This window comes from Ictidomys tridecemlineatus, chromosome 2, assembly GCF_052094955.1.
Source record: "Ictidomys tridecemlineatus isolate mIctTri1 chromosome 2, mIctTri1.hap1, whole genome shotgun sequence".
NCBI classification, from domain to species: Eukaryota; Metazoa; Chordata; class Mammalia; order Rodentia; family Sciuridae; genus Ictidomys; species Ictidomys tridecemlineatus.
The window spans coordinates 81855541-81876291 of record NC_135478.1 but is presented as its reverse complement, the minus strand read 5'-3'; the positions used below and the strand labels follow the sequence as shown (position 1 = coordinate 81876291).

The 20751-nt window shown below is 51.2% G+C and overlaps 1 protein-coding gene across 1 annotated transcript in view; it reads left to right on the top strand.

The window, feature by feature from the left end:
* Window positions 1-20751, top strand: part of Ccdc60 (coiled-coil domain containing 60) — a 135919-nt gene that overhangs the window by 2714 nt on the left and 112454 nt on the right. The gene's annotated exons all lie outside the window — the stretch shown is intronic.

Sequence of the window (20751 nt, the reverse complement as noted above, 5' to 3'; positions counted from 1 at the left end):
TGGGTTTTCTCCTCCCAGGCAGAAGACACATAAATATGCAAATCCCCCACTTGAAGGTCTTCTGTGGAAGAAACCTTCCAGCCTGCCCCCCCCCCCCGTGTTGTGCTCCCTAATCTGTTTAAGGAATCCCTTTGGGCTTTGTTTCCCACAGAAGCAAAAGAGAAGTCTAATGGGATTAGCCACAGACCGGGTGGAGGGAGGAGCAGGCTGCTGTGTGTGTGTGTGGGGGGGATGACTGTGAACCCACAATTTTCATCTTGGATAAAGTTAGGAAGGGGGTGGGGGAATGAAGAACACCTCTCCCACGTTCTAGAATGGGAAGCTATTGGCCAAAATCTAAAAAGGCGTGGGATCCCTGAGGCAGGCTCGGTCTCTCAGAAACCGTGTCATTAAAAATCCAGAGAGAAGGAAGCACCCCCTAATTTGGGCAGATCCTAAGACTTCCCGGTTCGGGGGGTTCTGCTCATATTCTAGCTGGGTAACTCAAAGTAGGGATTCTTCAGCAAACCATGTGGATCTGAACCCCAACTCTGCCGCTTACTGGGTTGCATGACCTCTTGCGGTCAGCCTGGATTTCCTCCTCTGCGGGGCCGGTGTGCCATTTTAAGATGCATCTTGGTTAGGTTTCAATGAGAGGATAAGATGTGTCCTGGTTTCAGAGACATTAAAACATGGGTGGGGAGGGATGTGCATGTTAGAAGAGGTGAATTATAGCTTAGCCACCATGACACGGTCGGTCCTTTCATCCTGTTAACAAGCTCCATGATGAAGCTGGTGTGGTCTTGCACCTGGGGAGACAGACGCTTGCAGGGCACCAGGGTCTAGTTTTCTGCTGAGAAGTGAGTGGGCAGGGCTGGGGAGCAGGGGACAAAGCAGACAGAACCCCAGGTATGCAGAAGACACAGACCTGTCTTTTCTCCGCTCCCCCCAAATGACGAGGGAGCCTCTGCGCCAGGAGAATCTTGCTCTGCACCCAGCTGAGCCAACCCGAACCCCAAAAGGAAAATCAACACCTTTTAGAAAGACTTTCCCCAGCAAGGAACACCTGGACGCCCAGCGCAACCACATGCGTCCACCGAAAACGTGCAATGATTTTCTTCCCTGTCCAGGTGGAAGGAATTGCAGCCTAAAGAGACGAAGGCTGGTCCCTGGGGAGTGAGCCATGGGGTCTTTGTCAGAAGTGAGCCCCGAGCTGAGCTTTGACCTCTTTGCACTCTAACCATGGAGACCACCCCCTGCCCTGCACTGAATCACTCACTGATTACCCTGAGAAAATAAAACCTCCAACAGCCACTTGAGATTGAATTCTGAAGACTCCCAAACTGGCTGGACCTGTTCTGAGGACGCACCTTACACCGGAACAATAGCAGTGGCTCCTTTTCTTTCTCCAGAGGCTCCTCTGGCTGCATTGTTTTGCCAGCGGCAGAACTCAAAGGTCTATTTATTTCCTTTCCCTCTGTGGCCTAACGCTTGCCTTAGCGAATCTTGCTGTGTCTAATTGCAGGCCCATGTGACAGGCGGCTTCCGTCTGTGATAAATCAGGGTGCAGGCAAGAAGCCGTTCATCACCTCCCAGCACAGGAAGAGCGACAGACACTCTGTGTGCTGGCCCAGGCCCTTCTGCAAACAGGCAGCTGCTCAGGGAGGGAGGAGAGGGCAGAAACAGATCACGGGCCCTGGTGGATGCGACTTAGAAACGCTGCCTTTGAAGTCACACAAATATGTGAGATAGTGCATGTGCAATACTGAGCCCAATCCCCAATATATGGTCGGTCCCCAGTAAGTAGTGATTGTGGTCATTATTACACTTGTGCTGTCCCCCTTGGAGCTCGGCCACCACCATTCTGAAGACCCAGTCAACCAGGACAGGCTGAGTCCTCACATGACAGCGAGGCCGTGTCCCAACTTGGGGGCAGAAAGGAAGAAGCAGGGGCCAGGAATCTAAATTGGGTTCCTTGCAGCAGAACGAGGTACCTTGCAGGAGAGAATGTCTGACCCATTGAGAAACCCCTGTTATGGAAAAGGGGACAGCGGGGTTCACTAGTGCACTCAGGAGGTTAAGGTTATCTGGGAGGCTGAGGCCGGAGAATCGCACGTTCAAGGGCAGGCAGGCTGGGCAACTCAGCAAAACTTTGTCTTAAAAAAAAATAGTAAAAATAGAGCACCCAAACCTCAAAAACATAAATAAATAAAAATAAATAGGTGCATACCTAATCATATAAATAAATCAATAGGAAACTGGGTGCCCCTGAGCATGGTTTGGGTCCCTTGGATTTAAGTGCCAGCACATCCCCATCATTCAAATTTGAATTCCATTGAAAACCAAAAGATAGGAAGCGTAAACGGAAATACGACGCAGCCGTTAGAAAAATTTCTAGTTGCAGATAAGAGAAAAAACTGGAGAACACTGACATTAATATGAATTCATCTTTCTCCTATAAGAGATCCAGAGGTAGAGGGTGCCAGTGTTGTTTCAAGAGCTCACTAATGTCAGGGCTGGAGGGTCTCTTCCTTCATGGTTACAAAGTGGCTTCCCCAGCTCCTGGCATCACATCCACCTTCTATAGAAAAGGAGAAAAGTGGAGAATTAAGAGCTGCGTCTGTGTCTTTTAGGAAGCAAGCAAAACCTTTCCTCTTATGTCTCATTTGCCAAAACAGTGTCGCAAGCCTTTTTTAGCTGCAAGAATGACTGAGAAAGTGTGTATCTCACATAAGTGTAGAAATCCGGGGCGAAGGAGAGGTGGTAGCATTGGAGATGAATATTTGATGAACAAATGATTTCACAAAAATTCAAACCCTGGGGGGTGTCCCAAACCACACACACTGATGAAGATGAACCCCAAGAAGAAAGACATCCCTATTGCCTACCCAGTGCAACCACCGATTGGGAATGCCAGGGACATTTGTCCACAGTGGTCCCATAGAAAACCCATCAGAAGGTCGGGGGGATTCATTCAGCTAATGTTTACAGAGGTCCAAGCCTTCTTGTAGGTGTGGGGGGTACAGAAGGGCATGAAGGCACACTCATGGGTCACCATTCTGGACCCTGGAAAACACAGAGGGCCGGAGGAACTCGGGTGGACCAGCCTTTGCACTACCAGAGGGGGAGACCCGCACCTCCTCCCAAGGTGCTGCCTTCAGCTGCAAAACTCAAAGTCTGCAAGAATCCATGGGGGTGCAGTGGCGAGCCGCACTCCCATGAAACCTGACAGAAGCCAATTAAACCTTTCTCGGCTGAACACACCAACGTATTTTTCTCGGAGATCGTTCTGACAGCTAAATCCAAAAATCACGATCTCCAGTAATGGGATCCCTTCTATCACAAGTTGGTGGCGTCTTCGCTTCTACGTTCCTGTTTTCAAACTCTGCGGAGGACATTTCTTGCGGGGCTCAATCTTGATAGAAGGTTGTTTCTGCCCACCTTGGGATTTTATGCCATCGCTAGCTTTGACTCCAACACGGGCGTGTGTGGTGATCTCTCTGCAAGCCTGGAGGTGCCTCCGGGTTTCTGGATTTTGCTAAGAGGGGAGGCCACGTGGCGGGGATGGTCTCTGGGACAGGAGCAGGGCGGTCAGAGTCCCACAGTGAACCGCAGCTCAGCCGCAGGGAGACGGAGAATCCCCCCCATTGTAGACTGGTACGTGGTCAGGAGCATCTCCTGAAGTGTGTATATTGTCTCCCTCCACGTGACAGATGTTACGAAGGCACCAACAGAACCAACTCTGGCCTCTTCTCCCAAGGAACCCACAGTTGTGTTGGAGAGAATATTAATAAGGAGCTATGAAATTAGGAGGGCAAACGAAATGCACCAAAAAGAAAGAGCAGCCGGGCACCGTGGCACATGCCTGTAGTCCCAGCGGGAGGCTGAGGCAGGAGGATCGCGAGTTCAAAGGCAGCCTCAGCAATTTAGTGAGGCCCTGAGCAACTCAGTGAGACCCTGTCTCTACATAAAACACAAAATAGGGCTGGGGATGGGGCTCGGGGGTTGAGTGCCCCTGAGTTCGATCCCTGGTACGCCCCCCCTCAGATAAAGCAAAGAATGGGCAGTCATCCCTCAGTGTCCCTAAGGGATGGATTCCACGACCCCCTATGGACACCAAGCTCTGCTGATGTTCAGGTCCCACCAAAGAGTGGCACAGGATTTACACAGAACCTACGCACTTGAGATACTCTCTAGATGGTTTGTATTAATCAACGCGACCTCAGAGCTCTGCACACCGCTGTTAACCGTCCTATTCAGGGGCTGATGACAAGAAAGAATTCTCTACATGTTCAGAACACGCTCGATTTTTTTTCAAAGATGCTTTATCCACGGCTGGCTGAGCCCGTGGATGCAGAACCCACAGATACAGAGAGCCAACTACTTTCAGGAGCTTAGAGGTGGGGACAAGTTCAGTCCCGGCAAGAGGCGTCCAGGGAAGCCGTCGGATGTGAATCTTGAACGCTGGCTGGAGACAGACAGGGTGGGACGAGAGGCTGAGCCAAAGCTGGAACCCACCCTGGAGGTGGAGAGGGAGAGGGAGCTATTACCTTTCTCCTCCCAGGAACAAGTTCTTCCCGGGTACCTGGGATGTGACAGGTGCATCCCCCCAACAGAGCCCAGCAGGTCAATCTTGTCATTCATTCTCTCTCTATATATATATAAATAGATCTATGCACACATTCAGAGTGGCCCACGTTTCCCTCCCAGAGAGCTGTCAGAGTAGGGCGGACTTTGCGCCTTTGATTCCCGTCAAAGGGTTACGTAATTGCAAAAGTCGAATGGGATTCTTCTTTACAGCGGTGGGGTTTCAGCAAGGCACTAGGGACCCCATGGGCAGTTCTCTGCATTGATGGGAGGTAGGCAGCCTCCCGGGATGCGGTCCCTCCCGTGTGGCAACCAAAGATGTCTCAAAAATTGCCCTCGGCAGGTCAAATAACCCCTGGCTGAGAGCCACTAGCGCAGGAGCCCTGAGGTCCTGAGTACCTTTCCCCATCTAAACAGGTGACGCTCTCCTGCACCCAGTGTGGGCCTCTGCTCTTCCCCTCTCTGTCGCCCCTGGGTCCAATCAGGCACCTGAGGGAGGTGTCCTGCCTCCCTCGTGAGGTGACCGCCTGGTCCCCAACACCATCGCCTCTTCTCTGGACGGTCCCGTCAGCCCTCCCAGCGCCCCTTACCGACCCTCTGTCTTCCTACCTTGTCCTTCCTGGGTAGAAGCACTCCAGGGCTCCCCCACACCAGTGTCCCCAACATGAGAACAAGTGGGACTCACAAGGCTCTGCACAGTCTGCCCCCAGCCAGGTCCTCCAGCCCCAGCCCTCCTCGGGGGCCAAACTGGGTTTTCCATAGACATTGAGCTTCATCTTCCTCGTCCTCCTGGGACTGGTACCCCCACCCCCACCCCCAGTGTTAACTGTGGCTTCCTTAGCAAAGCCTTCCCTGAACACCACCTCCCGAGCCACCTCACGTGCTTCCTGGAGCCTTGAAATTCGCCCTCACAATCGTCTTCCTTTGCAAACTGGAAGCTTCCTTAAAAGACAAGAAACATGTCAGCTTTGATGGTTGCGGTAACCCTAGTGTCACACAGTAGGGGCACAGTTAAGACTTGGATGACTGGTTCCATCTCTAGGGTTGACTTGTCTCATAGGCAGTTCATTAGCATCTAAGCTTGGGACCTGAAGAGGAGCCTATGGTCCAGGTGGGACCTAGGAAGGGACTAGGTTAGAGCTCCCTCTCCATATCTCCTCAGAAATAGCCCAATCCTGATTGGTTTTCCATGGTAAGAGGTTCCTAGAGCTCCCAATGGTGATGGGGCAGGTATCGCCCTGGGTTAGGAGGCCTGGTTCCCAGATCTCCTACTACTTGACTGTTTACCTTTGGACAACCCACTTAACCTCTCTGATCTCTTCGTCTTCATCTGCAGAAGCAGGAAAGGCTCTCTGCACATTCCTGGGCTCTCTGGTTACCCAGTGACTCTCGAGAGCAAAGTCACAGCTGCCACTTTTCTGAGCATCTGTGCGTCAGCATGTAGAACAGGTGCCATCTTAACCCCTGTCTGAAGAGATGACCACAGTGAGCTTCGGAGAGGTGGTCAAACCTCCCGGGGAAGCCATCAGTGGTGTCGGGATTTGAATCTAGGACCCAACCGCTACGGGTAGCCTGAGTGAAGAAGACAAGCCTTGCAGGTCACTGTGACAAGGGACAGTAAGACCAGGATCTGTCCAAATGGGGCTTCTGGGGAGCAGTTTTTGAAGAGCCTGTCACAAAAAAAATTCCGGCAGAAAAAGGGAAGGGCCAATGTTCGCTGTCGGCAATGCAAACAAGAACGTGATGGTGCCCGTGACCACAGACGAGGACATTTGCATTCACTTGAGCTCTTGCTAAAATATGCTATCGAGTTTCTGGCAGAGAAATACAGCAAGGGATGAGAGAGAGAGAACAGAGGGGGGGGAAAAAAAAGTCCCGTGTGCGGCTCAGACTCATCGTTCTAAGTGATGCTCATTTCCATGAAGATTTATAAACCGCTGCTAATTAGAGCCACCTTTCTAAGAAAAAGCATATTTGGATCCCGGGTCAATATGCTGCCAAGACCAAGCAAGATAACAGAGAGGATGTGAGGCCCGGCTCAGGAGGGATGAGGTTCTGGGCGAGCGAGGCCGAGATGTTGATCATCAAAACAGCTTAATTGGCTTGAACAATTTGGGTAAATATCAAGTTAATAGATTCACCCTGAATCTAAGCTCTGACCCACTGATTTTTTTTTCTACCCCCCCCACCCCTAAAAAAAAGGTAGCCTCTCCGGGCGCTTAGAAGCTGTGAATTAAGTAACTCTCTCTCCCTCTCCCTCTCTCCCCGGTCACCGCCGCCTATTATGACACCTGCTAGTTGCTCCTCTGCTTCTTTTAGCTTAATTATTGCAACGATTTCCTCTGTTTCAAAGGAGGAAAAAAGAAGCCAAGTGAGTCCCCACAAGGTCCCCAAGGGAAAGCAGCCTCCCAGCTCCCGCCCAGCCCCACGGCCTCCTGGTTTCACGAGTGTCCGTTTCTCTGTCTGCCCTGCGTGGTGACGGGCATCTGTCTGCTAACCGTGGACTTTGGGTCAATAGGTCACTAAACAAGATGGGGGACTCAAGGGTCCAGGTGATGTCTGCAACCCAACGCAGCGGGTGGCGAGGACGTCCCCAGCTGTGGATGACAGGACACGCAGACTTGGTTAGGGGTCTGGGGGTTTTCGGCACAAGGCCATTTCCTGAAGGCTCGGCTTTCCCAAGGAGGAGGAGGAGGGCTTGGTCCCCGGGCGTCCGGCCGATGGAGGGGGGTTTTGATAAAGGCGCTGGCTTCCTGCCCTAGCAGAGGCAGGACTCGGGCCAACCAGGAGAGCAGGATCCGTCTCTTGGGTGGAGGCAGCAAAACAACGTAAACCAATAGATGCCCCCCCCGCCCCCAGGTCCAAGAAATTCCAAAAGTGGGGACCACTTACCTAGAACCGGAGAGTCCCAGAGAACCCTCCAAGGGCCCCTTTTATTGATCTCGCTGAGAGTGTGGAAGCTGTGCATTAAATAACTCCCTGTCCCAGCTCCAATCTCCTGGGTCTCTCCCTCTGCCCCCCCCCCACCCCCATCTGCAGCCCCTGTCCTGCCACCTCCCCACGGTGAGGTCACCAGAACCTTGGCTGCCCCTGGAGTCTGAGCAGTAGCGTCCGAGTCCGGCTCCGCCATTTCCCAGCTGTACGAGCTCGGGAGACTCACCTCTCTCCCTCCAGGACTCAGTTTTCTTCATCTGCAAAATGGGGGTAACCAAGACCCCTACTTTTAGTGGCCTTGCAACCTGGGTAAGCAGGGTATCCTGGTCGAGACGGCTGGCCCGACGTGAGCTCGGTACTTCGATGTGGTCTGACCACTTAGATCTTTTTTTTTTTTTTTTCCTGTTGGTTGATTAACAAAGCAAAACAGAAGCTGACATTCGTGGCTCATTTAAAACAAGGCAGATTAGGAAGTTCCTGCTGTGGAGAAGCTGTCCTGAGTCTCTCTCGCTGTCTCCTCCCACAGTAACAGCCCCCGTCCTGTCCTGCACCTGCTGGTACAACTGTGTCACCAGCAGCAGCCATGAGCCCACTGGATTAATGATCATGGATTCCTTCATGCCCAGCCACCTGCAGCAGCTGGAGGATCGCGGGCCCGTCAAGGCTGCTGGAAGAAACGCAGCAAATATCTGTTGACTAAACCCGTCCTGCGTCCTGTCCTTGTCAAGTCCCGGGCCTGTGACCCCCCTGGGATCCACCAGCTCTGAACCACACGTATCCTATGGGAAAAGCATCACTCTGGATGGTTTTCGTCAAAGTTCCCCTGGTTCTTTTCTTCTAGGTTTTCTGGATGATTCCAGAATATTCTAGAAGTCCGTTCCCTTCTGCGACATCTCCTCCCAGACAACCCAAAGGTGAAATCCCTTCAAGTATCTGTGCTCACGAGCATCCGGTCGAGTTTCCTGTAGAGACTGTGCCCCTTAATTTATTATTGGAACAGGGGTCACCGTTTGCTTCTTTCTCATTTCATTCATATTTATATCCATTTACCCAGAGTTAGTTCATGTGAAATTTTATGTCTAGAATCTGTTACCTTCTCAAGCCATCTTTCTTTCTAGAAACTCTAAGAACTCCTGTCAGTCTTTCACCCGACTTCAGATCTTCCCCTCTAAAGTCTAGGACAGGACGTCCCCAGGAATCTTCCCAGTACAATTCCAACCCCCAGACACAGATCCCGTCAGTCCCTGAGCTCACAGCTCCCCTCCTTCCTGGCTCCTGGTCTGTTTTTCACTTTATTCCTGGGCCTACCCAGAGACTAAACCCCGAGAAATTCCAATGAGCTCCACCCCAGAGGCTTCCCATCACCAAGGCCGGCAGAACTGCCCTTTCGTCCCCACAATGTCTTGCCTTGGGACCCTTTTTGAAATCTCTTCCATTTTCCTGAGTATCCTGAAGTCTTTTTCCACCAGTAGATTGTTTTTCTCCCTAATGACTTTATGCTCCCCCAAATGCTTTTTTAAAGCAATTTTATTATAATATGCACAGAGAACAGTGCACGGGCAGAATCGTACAGGTTTATCAATTTTTGCACAGCCAGAAAAGACCCGTGAAGCCTTTTCCACAAAACCAAGAGACAGAGCATCTCCTGAACCCCCAAACTCTCTCAGACTCCCTGAGAGGTGACCCTATTATGTCACTGTGAATCATTTGGAATTTCCTCTTGTGAGTGCCTGTTTGAGTCTTCCATTTTTAAAAAGTGCTTTGTCCTGTGTTATTGATTTGTGGGAGTTCTTTACATAGGGCAAGCACTTGTGCTTTGTCACGTGTGGGCACATATCTTCCCCTGGGCCTTTCTGTTCTTTTTAAGGGTGCCTTTTGGGAGCAGAAAGTCTTAAATTTAAGAAAATCAAATGTACCGATTGTTTCTATCGTCATTGGTGCTTTTTTGGCATTTACTCCAGGATCGACAGACATAGTGATACCAATATTGCTGTAAACAGCCAGTTTTCTATCAATGTGCCCCCGCGTTTCCTCTGACCCTGTCCCTATTTGCTGCCAGTTTTGAAGGATGGATGGGCAGGTTGGGGGGTTTGCTGTTTGTTGAGAGCTCTCAGGCTGTCCTTCCTCGTCCCTGGCTTCCGTAATTTCTAAGCCCTCTGCTTCTCTGCAATTCCACTTCAGAGGGTCTTCTTTTGCTCCCACGGCTCTCTAGTGTCTTTGAAAATACAATCTTTGTGGTTTTACCCCCTTTTTTTTCCTTGTTGTGATGATAACATTAGGCTTCTCTCTCCGTCAGATCCTGCTCAGAAACTGGACCCACGCCCTCCTTGTCAGGGACTCCAGGCTGGAACACGACACTTGGCTTCCCTTTTTCCTTCTCTGATTAATTTTACCTTTTTATTTGACTCATTTATTCTTGTGTGTGTGTGTGTGTGTGTGTGTGTGTGTGTGTTGGAGGTCCCAGGCATTGACCTCAGGGGCACTCCACCACTGAGCCCCATCCCCAGCCCTATTTTGCATTTTCTTTAGAGACAGGGTCTCACTGAGTTGCTTAGGGCCTCACTTTTGCTGAGGCTGGCTTTGAACTTGCGATCCTCCTGCCTCAGCCTCCTGAGCCGAGTCTTTTTCATTCTTAACCAATTTTTGAGGTCTGGTCATGTAATCAACGTGAATGCACACACTAAGTCTGCAGCTTAGAGGTTTGACCAGCATCCGTACCCATGAGCCACCAGCCCAGATGAAAGGAATAGGAGGCTCTCGTGGTACCTGTCGTTTGAAGCACGAGGGGGCACGGGCTGTCACGGGCTGTCAGGGGCTCCAACCGCAGGAGGACTTAGGTTAGTCAGGGATTCTGAAAAAGCTCCCCAGAGAAGCTCTCCCGAGGAGGTGGAGGATGAAGGCCGGCTCTGGGGTGTGGAGAAAACTCAGTGGACACGGGAGGCAGAGAGAAATGAACCCATCGTTGAGCCTCCACCCTGGGTGGGAGGGGGGCAGGTCCTGGGATCCATGTTTCATTTAATCCCAGAATAACTGTGAGAAGTGCTTGAAGCAGAGGGCGAGTCTCTTGTGCCGCAGTCTGGCTGGGCACAATTCAGGAGCCACTTGTCAAAAGAAACTAACTTTATTTTTAGAACTACAAATGCCAAACAAAACAGCTCCTCAGGAAAAACCCTCAGAGCCCAACTGCCACCACCGGCTTCCACAAGCCTCTCACCCACACAAACCTCACCACCTCCCACAATCCTCCTGCTCTTGAGGCCGATTGGCTGGGTTGTGTGGGCGGAGCCAAAGAAGTCCCCCAATGAGCAGCTCCGTGGTCTGAAAGGGCAGGGAAACAGCCCAATGAACATCACCACAGAGGAGCCAATCAGCTAGATGTTGCTGGGGCCGCTGTGAGCCAATCATCAGCCGGCAGCTGGAAGTTTGCTGGCAGCTGGAAGTTTGCTGGGGCCCCTTTGGCTGTGGCTCTCAACACTCTTGGACATGAATGACTGTCCCTGGTGACACCATCCATGGTCACAGCAGGAGTCAAACCTGGCTCTGTCTGGCTCCCAAGGTCATGTTCAGCCCAGACCTGAGGGCCACCCTGACTAGCCCCACTGGAGGGAGATGGAAAGAACCGGGCAGACTACAGAAAGGTCAACTCTTCCCTAGCACGTAGCAGTCAAGAAAGGAAGGAAGGAAGGAAGGAAGGAAAAGGAAGCACTGGACTTCAGCAGCCGCGTTTCCTGATTCATGTTGAATTCATGGCTTGAAAATAAAGAGATGCATCACCCTCCTCCTCACAGGGTCCCCGTGCCATTCGAGTTGGGGTCTTCTTGTGCATTTGTTTTCTTGTTCTGCTGTGGTCAGAGGCAAGGGCCGAGAGAAAGTGAGATCAGAGAAAAGCCAAGGGGAGAGAACAGGAGGTCTCCTGTTGGGGGAGACCTCCTGTTCTCTGGGGTGCAGAGGAAGAACCGTGGAGAGACACTGACCATGCTGACCACGTGGCAAGGGCAGAGCTGGGGATTGCAGAGATTTTAAAAAAATAAATAAATAAAAAACAGGCAAGTTTGCTCTTGAAGCTGAAAACCACGGAAGCACACACCCTTCTATGGGGCCTTGCTCGCCTCCACTGTGGGGGGGCGGTGGGCACTCAACCCAGGCCTGAGAAGTCTCCATATTTGGAGAGAAAGAAGCTTGCAGTGGAGATTTGAAAATGCAAAGCACAGAGGCTCATCTCCAAGCAGGTTTCTCTTTCAAGCCAGAAAAGGGTAAAAATTGTAAGCGGAGGGCTGATAGATGGCCGTCCCAGGGGGACGAGAAGCTCTCTAGTGTTGTGGGGTTGAAAGACACTTGGACCTCATTGCATTCCTTAAATCCGTGTGGCAGGAGGGATTCGGAGAGCTGCGGGAGTTTAAAGTCAGATGAGTCCTCGAAAGCTGACATAAGCTCCCTAGGAATCAGCCTTGCCAGAGAAAGAGTGATGCACGGTGGTTCAGAGTATGGACTTACTGGCTGTGCAACCACCGGCAAGTGACTCCACCTCTCTGAGCCCTCAGGATCCCCACATGTAAATCAAGAACAATAACAGTAGCTACCTGGTGGAGTTGCCATGAGGATAAATGGGTTGGCGGGTGGAGGCAGCATCTGGCATGTGCTAACTATCCCCGCATGATAATTGCGATTGTCCCCCGCCTTTGTCTCTGAGCACAAGGCCTGGGATGGACTAAGTGCCCAGTTATTGGTTGTCAAAAGGATGGGCGTGGTGACGTAGGGGTTCAGAGGCCTTTCAAGGGCATCAGGACATGTGTCAGTCACCCAGATTTTTTGTGTGTCTGATCCCCATTCCTGAAAGCAGAGATTTCAAATTTAAATGTCTTCAAGGCCCAGGGAGGAGACAAATGAGGAAAGTCAGCCAGGGAGTGGGGACACCAGGCTCCACCTCCAGGTGCCCTCTGAAACAGGGGTCCCTCAACCTGTCCCAGCCCACCTGACCCCAGCCCCACCTGAGATTCAGCCCTCCACACCCCCTACCCCACCCCCCAGCGCGCAGACCATTCCAAACAACACAATCAATTCTTAAAGTTCAGTGTCTCTCCAACCCACGGAATCCATAATGAATGAAGGAAAGTGTACCAGCCATAATCACGCACTGCTGTTAAGTTCTGTGCAAAAAGAAATGCCAAATGTCAGGCAGCCGGCCGGCGCCCCGGTGCGCTGCGGCGTCTGGGAGCGCGGCTTAACTTGTCACGGTAATGAATGGCCCTGCGCGCTCAGGCTTGGGACTGGATCCCGAATGATCAGGTCGGGCTGGGAAAAGAAGCACCTCGCAAGGTGACACCGTGTACCCCGTTTACAAGGCAGCGATCCCAGGCACGCAGTGGACAGGGCGAGAGGGTCCCTTCCCACACAGCTCCTGCAAACTGCATGGGGAGGGGCGGGAATCTATTCGCAGCTGTTCCGGCCCATCTCTCTGGCATCCTGCCATCAGCCCAGGCCTTGCAGGAGATGCATCTGCTCAATAAAAACAACCTCTCCCTCTCGGGCAGTTTGGTGTAAAATGTGGGACCCTTTTTGTTCATCAACAAGGGCCCTAGCACTTTTATGCTTCCACCGTGGGACACCTGGTCTCTCCTTAGCTGATTCCGTGCTTCAAGCATCTCACCTTTTCTTCATTGAGCAGCCATTGCTGGGGGACCCATTCCTCCTGTAGGAGAAGGAGATCACAAAGCTGTGGTTACATCAGCGAAATAGATCCATGAGACTGTTGTGGGGCAGGCGGCTCAGAAAACACACCAAGTCCCAGGTTTGTCCAAGTTGCAGAGTCTTTATTTAGCCGGCCAACCCGGGACTGCTCCCTGCAGGACCCATAACTGTCTCTGCAAGGAACAGCCCCGAGCCTGAGCGTTTTAGGATGTTTAAAGGCAAAAACCATATCCAGGTTGGTGTAGCTGCAAGCAAGCAGGCACAGGAGCTGGATGGGCAGCCAGCGACACAGTGCCAGGGGTACGTTGGTGTTTCCCACAGGACTTCCCAGGTTGGGCCAGCAGCAAGCAAGAAGGGAAGTGGGTCAAAATGACCCTTAGTTCAGTACAAGTTAGAGAATGGCTACTCATGTTGGACCATCTACCTCTGACAAGGTCCATTGCCCCAGAAAAATGGAAACCAGAGAGAACAACTGTCTAAGCACTGCTGTTTTGTGTGGCCAAGTATGTTATGAGAGGTAACTGTTAATGGGTCCAGAGGTGGGGCTTTCCCACGGGAGAAGCATTTCTGACATGATATGGAGTCTCAGGGTAAAATAGAGTCTGTTTGGTCATTGCCCATAGAGCCTGGCCCATAACAGGGACGATTAGAAAGCACGGGACCCCAGAGTCATGCGCGTGTCCCCTCTGGGGAAAAGGGAAGGCAGAGCAGAAATCTAGAGAATTCCAGGGATTTGTCTAAGGAGCCTAAATCTCAAACTTAGTTCCCAGCCTATTTCCAGAGCTTAGATGGAGAAGTGGCTCAATGAACAGTGGTGGGATGGATGGATGGATGGATGGATGGATGGATGGATGGATGGCTCATTGCCTTTCATTTGTCAGGAAAAACAACCACCTTTATAGTCGGAGCAGGATTCGAATCCCAGATCTACCACTGACAGGCTGTAAAATCTTGGACCAGACGCTTTGCTCTCCCAAGCCTGAGGATTTCCCACCATCCTTCGGGGCCTGGCCTCGGAGACGCTCCTCAACCATTGTTTAGACTTTCTAAAATAAACCCAGCATCCACGCAGTTCTCTGCGCAGCTTGGCTTTCTAGCCCCAGAGCGGTTATTTCTTCAGGATTTGGTGTCTCTCCAAACCTCCAGAAAGACACTGCCTTGGAATTCCTCTGCACAACGCGGCCAGGAATCCCCCGCCCTGTCTCTGGAAAAATAACAAGACTTGCAGCCTCCATCCTTTATCAAAAGGGCTTCTGCTGAGTCCCCGTGATGACCCCAGCCAGGGCCCTCCCAACCTGGTGAGCCTCAGGTGGAAGGTGGCATCAGGACACAGGGGTCCAGGGTCTTAGAGAAACAAAGATCAAGACTGAGACCCTCATAGGACAATTCCTTAGAGATTTGATCGACATCTGGGGAGTCAGGCAGAACCTTGGTCTGAACCTTCTAGAAAGCACTTCTGTCTTCAGACATCCACCAAGGAATTTTCACTCTGAGATACAAACGGGTGGCTGGGCCCTGCTTTAATCAGCTCGGCCTTGTTGTGACCAAAAGACCTGGTAAGAGCAACTTGGAGGAGGAAACGTTTATTGTGGCTCACGGTTTCTGAAGTTCAGTCCGTGGTGGGCCGACGCGAGAGTTCCACCCACCTGGGACAAGATAGAAACCCCAAACGGTGGAAGGCGTCCTTGCACCCACTGTCTGACAGGGTCACAGCGTGGGGGACCCTGCAGTAGGGCCACACCATCTGGAATCCGGAGCCATGGGGAATGTTAAGAGTTTTGCTTGTGATACTCATGGTATGGATAACAGGGCACATGTCAATCAATAATAGAAGTACGCAAGGCCTGAGACGGCAGGAAAATTCCCAGAATGAGACTAAGGATACAATTAAGACGTGCCCCGAGCTGTGTTTCAACATATCTCAGGATACAAACAATAGTGTTATTCCTCAAGCCTGAGCAATGAGAAATGTTTATCCATGGTTAACCATTTGCACTAAGCCTCCCCTTAACCCCGCCGTTCTAAGGCCACAACCTGAGAACATACATTCCCCCCACCCACAGACCCTCCTTTGCCTTCCACAGGAATTCATGATGAAATTGGCAAACACACAGTTACTCTTAATGGCAAAGGGGTTGAGGTGCAGAGCCCGCCCTTTAGTTAAAGAATACAAAGACGTTAAGACTTGGTGGGCTTTGACCAAGGATCAGGGAAACTCTTTAAGAAAGCAGTTAAAGAGGTCATATGAAAAAAAAAAAAAAAGGAAATGACCTTGGAAATTAAAAGTAGAATTAAGTTAACATAGCTATAGTTTAGAGGCACTTCAGAGTAAGAAGGCTTTTTAAGGAACAGACTTTCACTATTTTAAGTGCGTTTTACTGGGATTTTAGTTTAGAAGAAAGAAAGCTTACCAATAATCATAGGTATGCTTTAAAGTTAAAGGTTAATGAAATAATTACAGGTATGCCTTAAAGTTAAAAGTGAATAATAGGTCTGGAGACAGGTAGTCGAGCTGCGTCGCCTAGCACCTGGTGATTGAGGTGAAAACGTAAAAGCTTAATCACGATTGGCCAAGATGATAGGAAAATGTTTGGAACAATGTACTCAATATCTTAGGGAATCCATACATGTCAGAGAAGATTGTAACTCTTGAAAATCATGTTAATCAAAGAAGTTTCGGGTTTTGAGGCTATGCATTAACTACCTGAAAAAACACCCGTGGAAAAGGTGTATATATAAATAAAGGCCCCTCCAGGGGCAGCAGATCTTCTCTGGAGGCTGCATAGAACTTGCAACCTGTATGTCCCGTCTCCTCTTCCGATGATGCCACTCCTCCTTCAGGACCCCTGGGGTTGGACCCTGGCACCCAAAGACACAGGTGTTGCTCCAGCCACCTACCTGCTCCAGCCACACGCTACCTGCCAACAGTCCCACATCAACTGATCCACCAATGGGGTTACAGCTCTCATAACCCAATCTTTTCACTTCTTGCTTCAGCCGTAAACAGGATCCTCCTTAGCGGTGGCCCCCCAGGATGACTTCAAAGGGACGGCCACTCTTAATTGCTCACTGTGTGTTGCTTTCACTGGTGCATTAGGAGACCTCTGATGAGCACTTTCATGTTGTGGACTTTGTTGCTCAAGAAGAAACTAAAATAGACACTAGAGGGTTTTATTGTTGTTGTTTAATGTTAATGTAAAGAAAAATATTAATAGTAAAAGATGTGCCCGAGGGTCACAATAGATGGTGACTAGGGAGGGATTGAATCGTGGGAAAATTGGAATCGGGAAGGAAATGTCATAGATTTAAGTGGCAGGGTGGGTTGTGTCCTCTTTACACAGTATTGAAAGGCAGGCAAGGTGGCTGACCTTGACCTACCCCTGAAGCCACTTTAACTCCCTGGTACTATATGCGGAACTTGGGGTACTCTTCCAATTAAATGCCTAGGACCTAGTATTTGCTCAATAAACAATTGCTATTCCTATTATGAAGTTCAAGAGGAGGCAATTGTAGTTGATTGAGCTGCAGAAAAGCTGGGTTCCCATCCTGCTGAATCCCACCTGCAGCTGTGTTACTCTGAGCAAATTCCTTAACCTCTCTGAGCCTCCGTTTCCTCATCTGCAGTTGGGGATTTTCTTATCGCAGTTAAAGGACCGTCACGAGAAGCCCAGTCACTTACTTACTCATGCCTATTTGTGTGGAATCCTGAGCCTGGCGTTATCGTGAGCAGTTTCAGGCAAAGAAGAACAGAATGGGGCGCTGGAAACCACGCTGATGGGGGTTCCCACTCCAGCTCTCCCACCAACAAATCTGCAAATGTTGACGAGGGGTTTCCCCACTGCGTTTCCATAGTCCTCTCTCAAAACCCCAGCGTGGCGTGGCCCCTTTCTCACCACCGTGGCGGAGAGGGACACGTGGGTGATTGACCACCTCTGCACCTTTCATCCGTCATCCTGACAGCCTGGGAGTGCCTGGAAAATGAACTCAGGATTCCCAAGGAACTCCCGCCCGTTCTCTTTCTCCCTCTCTCCTTTGAGGCAATCAAGATTTCTCCAAAGGAAACACGAAAGGAACCCCATCCTTCTTCCTGCCAAAGATGGGTGGTTTTGCACAGGAAGGGCCGGGAGGGGTGTGCACAGCAAGGGTCTATCAATGCGGAGGTCAGACACACTAACTTCACTAACTTTGGGCTTCCAAGAGCTCTGGATTCTAATCCTGGCTCTGCCGCTTTCTGGCCGTGACGCTTTCATCCGGCCACTTAAAAAAATCCCAACGTCTCCCCTTCCTCGTTTGGATGATAACACAGATGCTACTGGATTATCCTGAGGATTAAATTTGCTAAATGTTAAATACACCATGTTCACTGACTCCTTGGGGCGGCCACAGAGAAACAAGGTGCGATGCTATTAGCATCCCCATTTTGCAGATGAGAAAACTGAGGCCCAGGGCAGTTAACCAGCTTGGCCAATTCGGAGGTGGAAACGTTATGAAAATAACTGAGTGTGAATACAGAGATCTTTGCAGTCTGGGCAGGAAGGGCGCTGGAGGGGATTGGTGGGGTTTAGGGACAACGTCTCTTAAGAACGTGCCCGGTGAGGTGCTGATACATGTTTAAGAACCAGTTTTCTGGGGATTGTCAATTGCTGTAGTAGGGATGGAAATTCCTGCTGCTGATTTTAGGCTACCAGTGGCTGAACAAAGAGTCAAGAAGGAAATGCATGCATGGCTCGAGTCCCTAGGTGATGGCTTTTTTACAGCTCCCTGTGTTTGATTTGGTCACCCAACATAATGGGGTGTGGGTCCATGAGTGGTGGGGGGACAGTGTCCTTCCTTGACGCCAAGGGCTGCCTTCCCAGGACAAAGACAGACGTCGGTAGGACGGCCAGGAATGGAGGTGCCGAGGGAAGCGGCTCAGATGGCATAAAAATTTCATGGGCTTCTGGTGCAGGCAGGATGCAAATTGGGGGCTCCACCCACAGGGCCCTGGAGCCAGCTTTCAAAATGAACGAGGCCCCCCCCCCAGCTCCTTCCCCCACGATCTCCCCTTCTCATCGGAGCTCTAGGTGCGAAGTCTGACAAATGTAAAGCCACCTAATTAACTAGCCTATCGCCTCTTTAAAATACTTCCTCTCCTTCGGGAAAAGAGCAGAGCGGTAATCAGACGGAAAGGTCACATTAAACCAAGAAATGTGACTGTGGGAAGTGGGGCCCCCACGCCCCCCCCCCCGTCTGGATTCTCTCTGTTTCATTAACAACCAAGAAAACATGGCCACCTTCAGGGCCCCCCACTTGCTGACACCTCAGTGAAGCCGAGCCAGCAAGAGATCGGTCAGGGGTCACCCTGCGCTAGCTAGAGAGGCCCAGCAGGGGGCGCCGCCAGCCCTCCACGAGGACCTTTCTAGGAGGAAGGAGGACGGCGGGGACCCTCCAGCTCAGCTCCGAGGAGCTCCAGCGTCAAGACCGCTCTCTTAGGAATCCCAGGTCGGGCAGAAATGGCCCTGGGACAGCACAGTGCTTAGCCACTGGCTGGGCTGTCCAGGGAGCCAGTGTCCCACACCCCAGTGCCGCAGGGGGCCGTCACCTGACCACATGTCTTGCAAAAATGAGAGCAGGTCCCCAGCACCCATCCGACTGCAGAGCCTGCGCTCTCGTGATGGGTGACAGAGTGGAAGCTGTTGGTCCCTCAGTCACTCTTAGCTTGGCATAAGCACACAGAAGTGACTTCTGCTTGCTGGTTCATTGGGTCTGCTCTGGATCCTCCCCTAGATCCCTGTCCCTCACCAGTTTGCCCTGGGTATCTCCCCCAGTGGGGGCCACCTCCCAGGAATCATCTCCATTTTGGGGAGTGGGGTCACTTCCCCTCTGCAGAATATTGAGGACACTTCCCCACTGCTTCGACTGACTGGCCCTGCAAAAATCTGGGAAACTCAAACAACCACTTCTGTTTCCTTTTGCACAGATAATAACATAAACAGGGTTGTCTTGTAAACAGTTACAAGGCGACAGCATTAAGAACTGAAAGCATCTTTGACCCTCATCCCAAACCCATGCTCACCCTAGAAGAAGGTGCCGTTAACTGTTTAGCAAGACTCCTTCATTTCCCTGCCTTTCTGCACAACAAATAAATGGGAAAGCTTGGAACCCAACCCAGGATCGTTTGGTTCCAAAGTCTTTCCATCTTATCTCTACACATTTTCTCCTACGCTACAAGTAACTACTCCGTGAATACAGCCTCTTACAGACTTTGCCAAAGAGCATTAAAGAAGTGTTTGGGACCTGCCAGCACTGTGCAAGGTCCCTTGATGAATCTTACAACAACCCTTTCAACCGCTATCAGACCATTTCCCAGACTCAGGCTCAGGAATGAGCCACAGAGATGGAGCTGGAATCCAGACCTGTTCATGCTGTTAATGGACATGGCGCCCGCCTCCCAGGACATAGCTGGCATTGGCTCTCCCTCCAACAAGCGGCAAGTGCGCTGCTGAGATTGATTTCCTTTGCCAAACTCCCCAAGGAACGAGCCTAGATAATGCTCCAGGCAAAGCCCTCTGCACAGGCCAGAGGTTGGCACAGGTTGGTCAGGACAGCCAGCAGTGGCCGGCTGGACACACTCAGGACACCAGACCCACTATGGAGTCCTCCCTCGGTGCACAGCGGGCAGACCATAAATTGAAGATGGAGGTGACATTCAATGCTCGACCCAGAGCCAGTGCATTCTGGTAGGTGTGAGACCAGGAGCAAGGTCATTCAAGGACCAGCTTTACCCAGCCATCTCCACCTGTTCTAGAAACCCCCTGCTCAGCCTGGCTCCGTGGGACCAGACAGGGGCCGATTCCAGCATTGAAAACAGGAGGGGAAAAAATATACGCATGCACACGCACACACACACATGCACACACATGCACCAAGAGCTCATGCCAAACTTTTACTGAGAAGCTAAAAATATCTCTTGTTGCGGATGGCCACAGATCATGAAACGCGTATGCCGACATGACAGCCCTGTGTAAAATCGCCCCAGGCGAGTGTCCTCTAAGCCACTCGATACATAGAGCACCATTTTTCAGGTGGATGGAGGACACTTAATGCTTTGTGGCCTGGGCACCCAGGAGGTGGCGAGAGAGCCAGGATGGTCGGCAAAACAGCCAGGGTTGGCATCTGGAGTCATCGGCAGCCCCACTGCCATTGGCCAGTGTTGTCTGGGGACCCACAGGGCCCCTAATACTGCTCTGATCTTTGCTGGGTTCGGTGAGCAAAGGGGGAGCACATCCCGGTACGCAGAGATAAGTGAGCGCCTTGTTACCTCCTCATCACGTGTCATGCTTGCACACAGTGGGGACCTCCATGAAAGCTTATTCAGCCACAGTGCTTCCTTGAAAGTCCTGAGATCTGATGAGGGTGTCATTGTCATGGAATGCCCAGTGACTCGCCAGCCTGGAGATGCCAGCCGTAATCGACTTGTGGGCGATGCTCAACCTTGAAAGGTGGTGACGAGTTTGAACTGACCCAGGAAAGTGACTAGAGCCGGTAGCCCTTGCTCCTTGATCTGAAAGCGAAGCAGGCAGG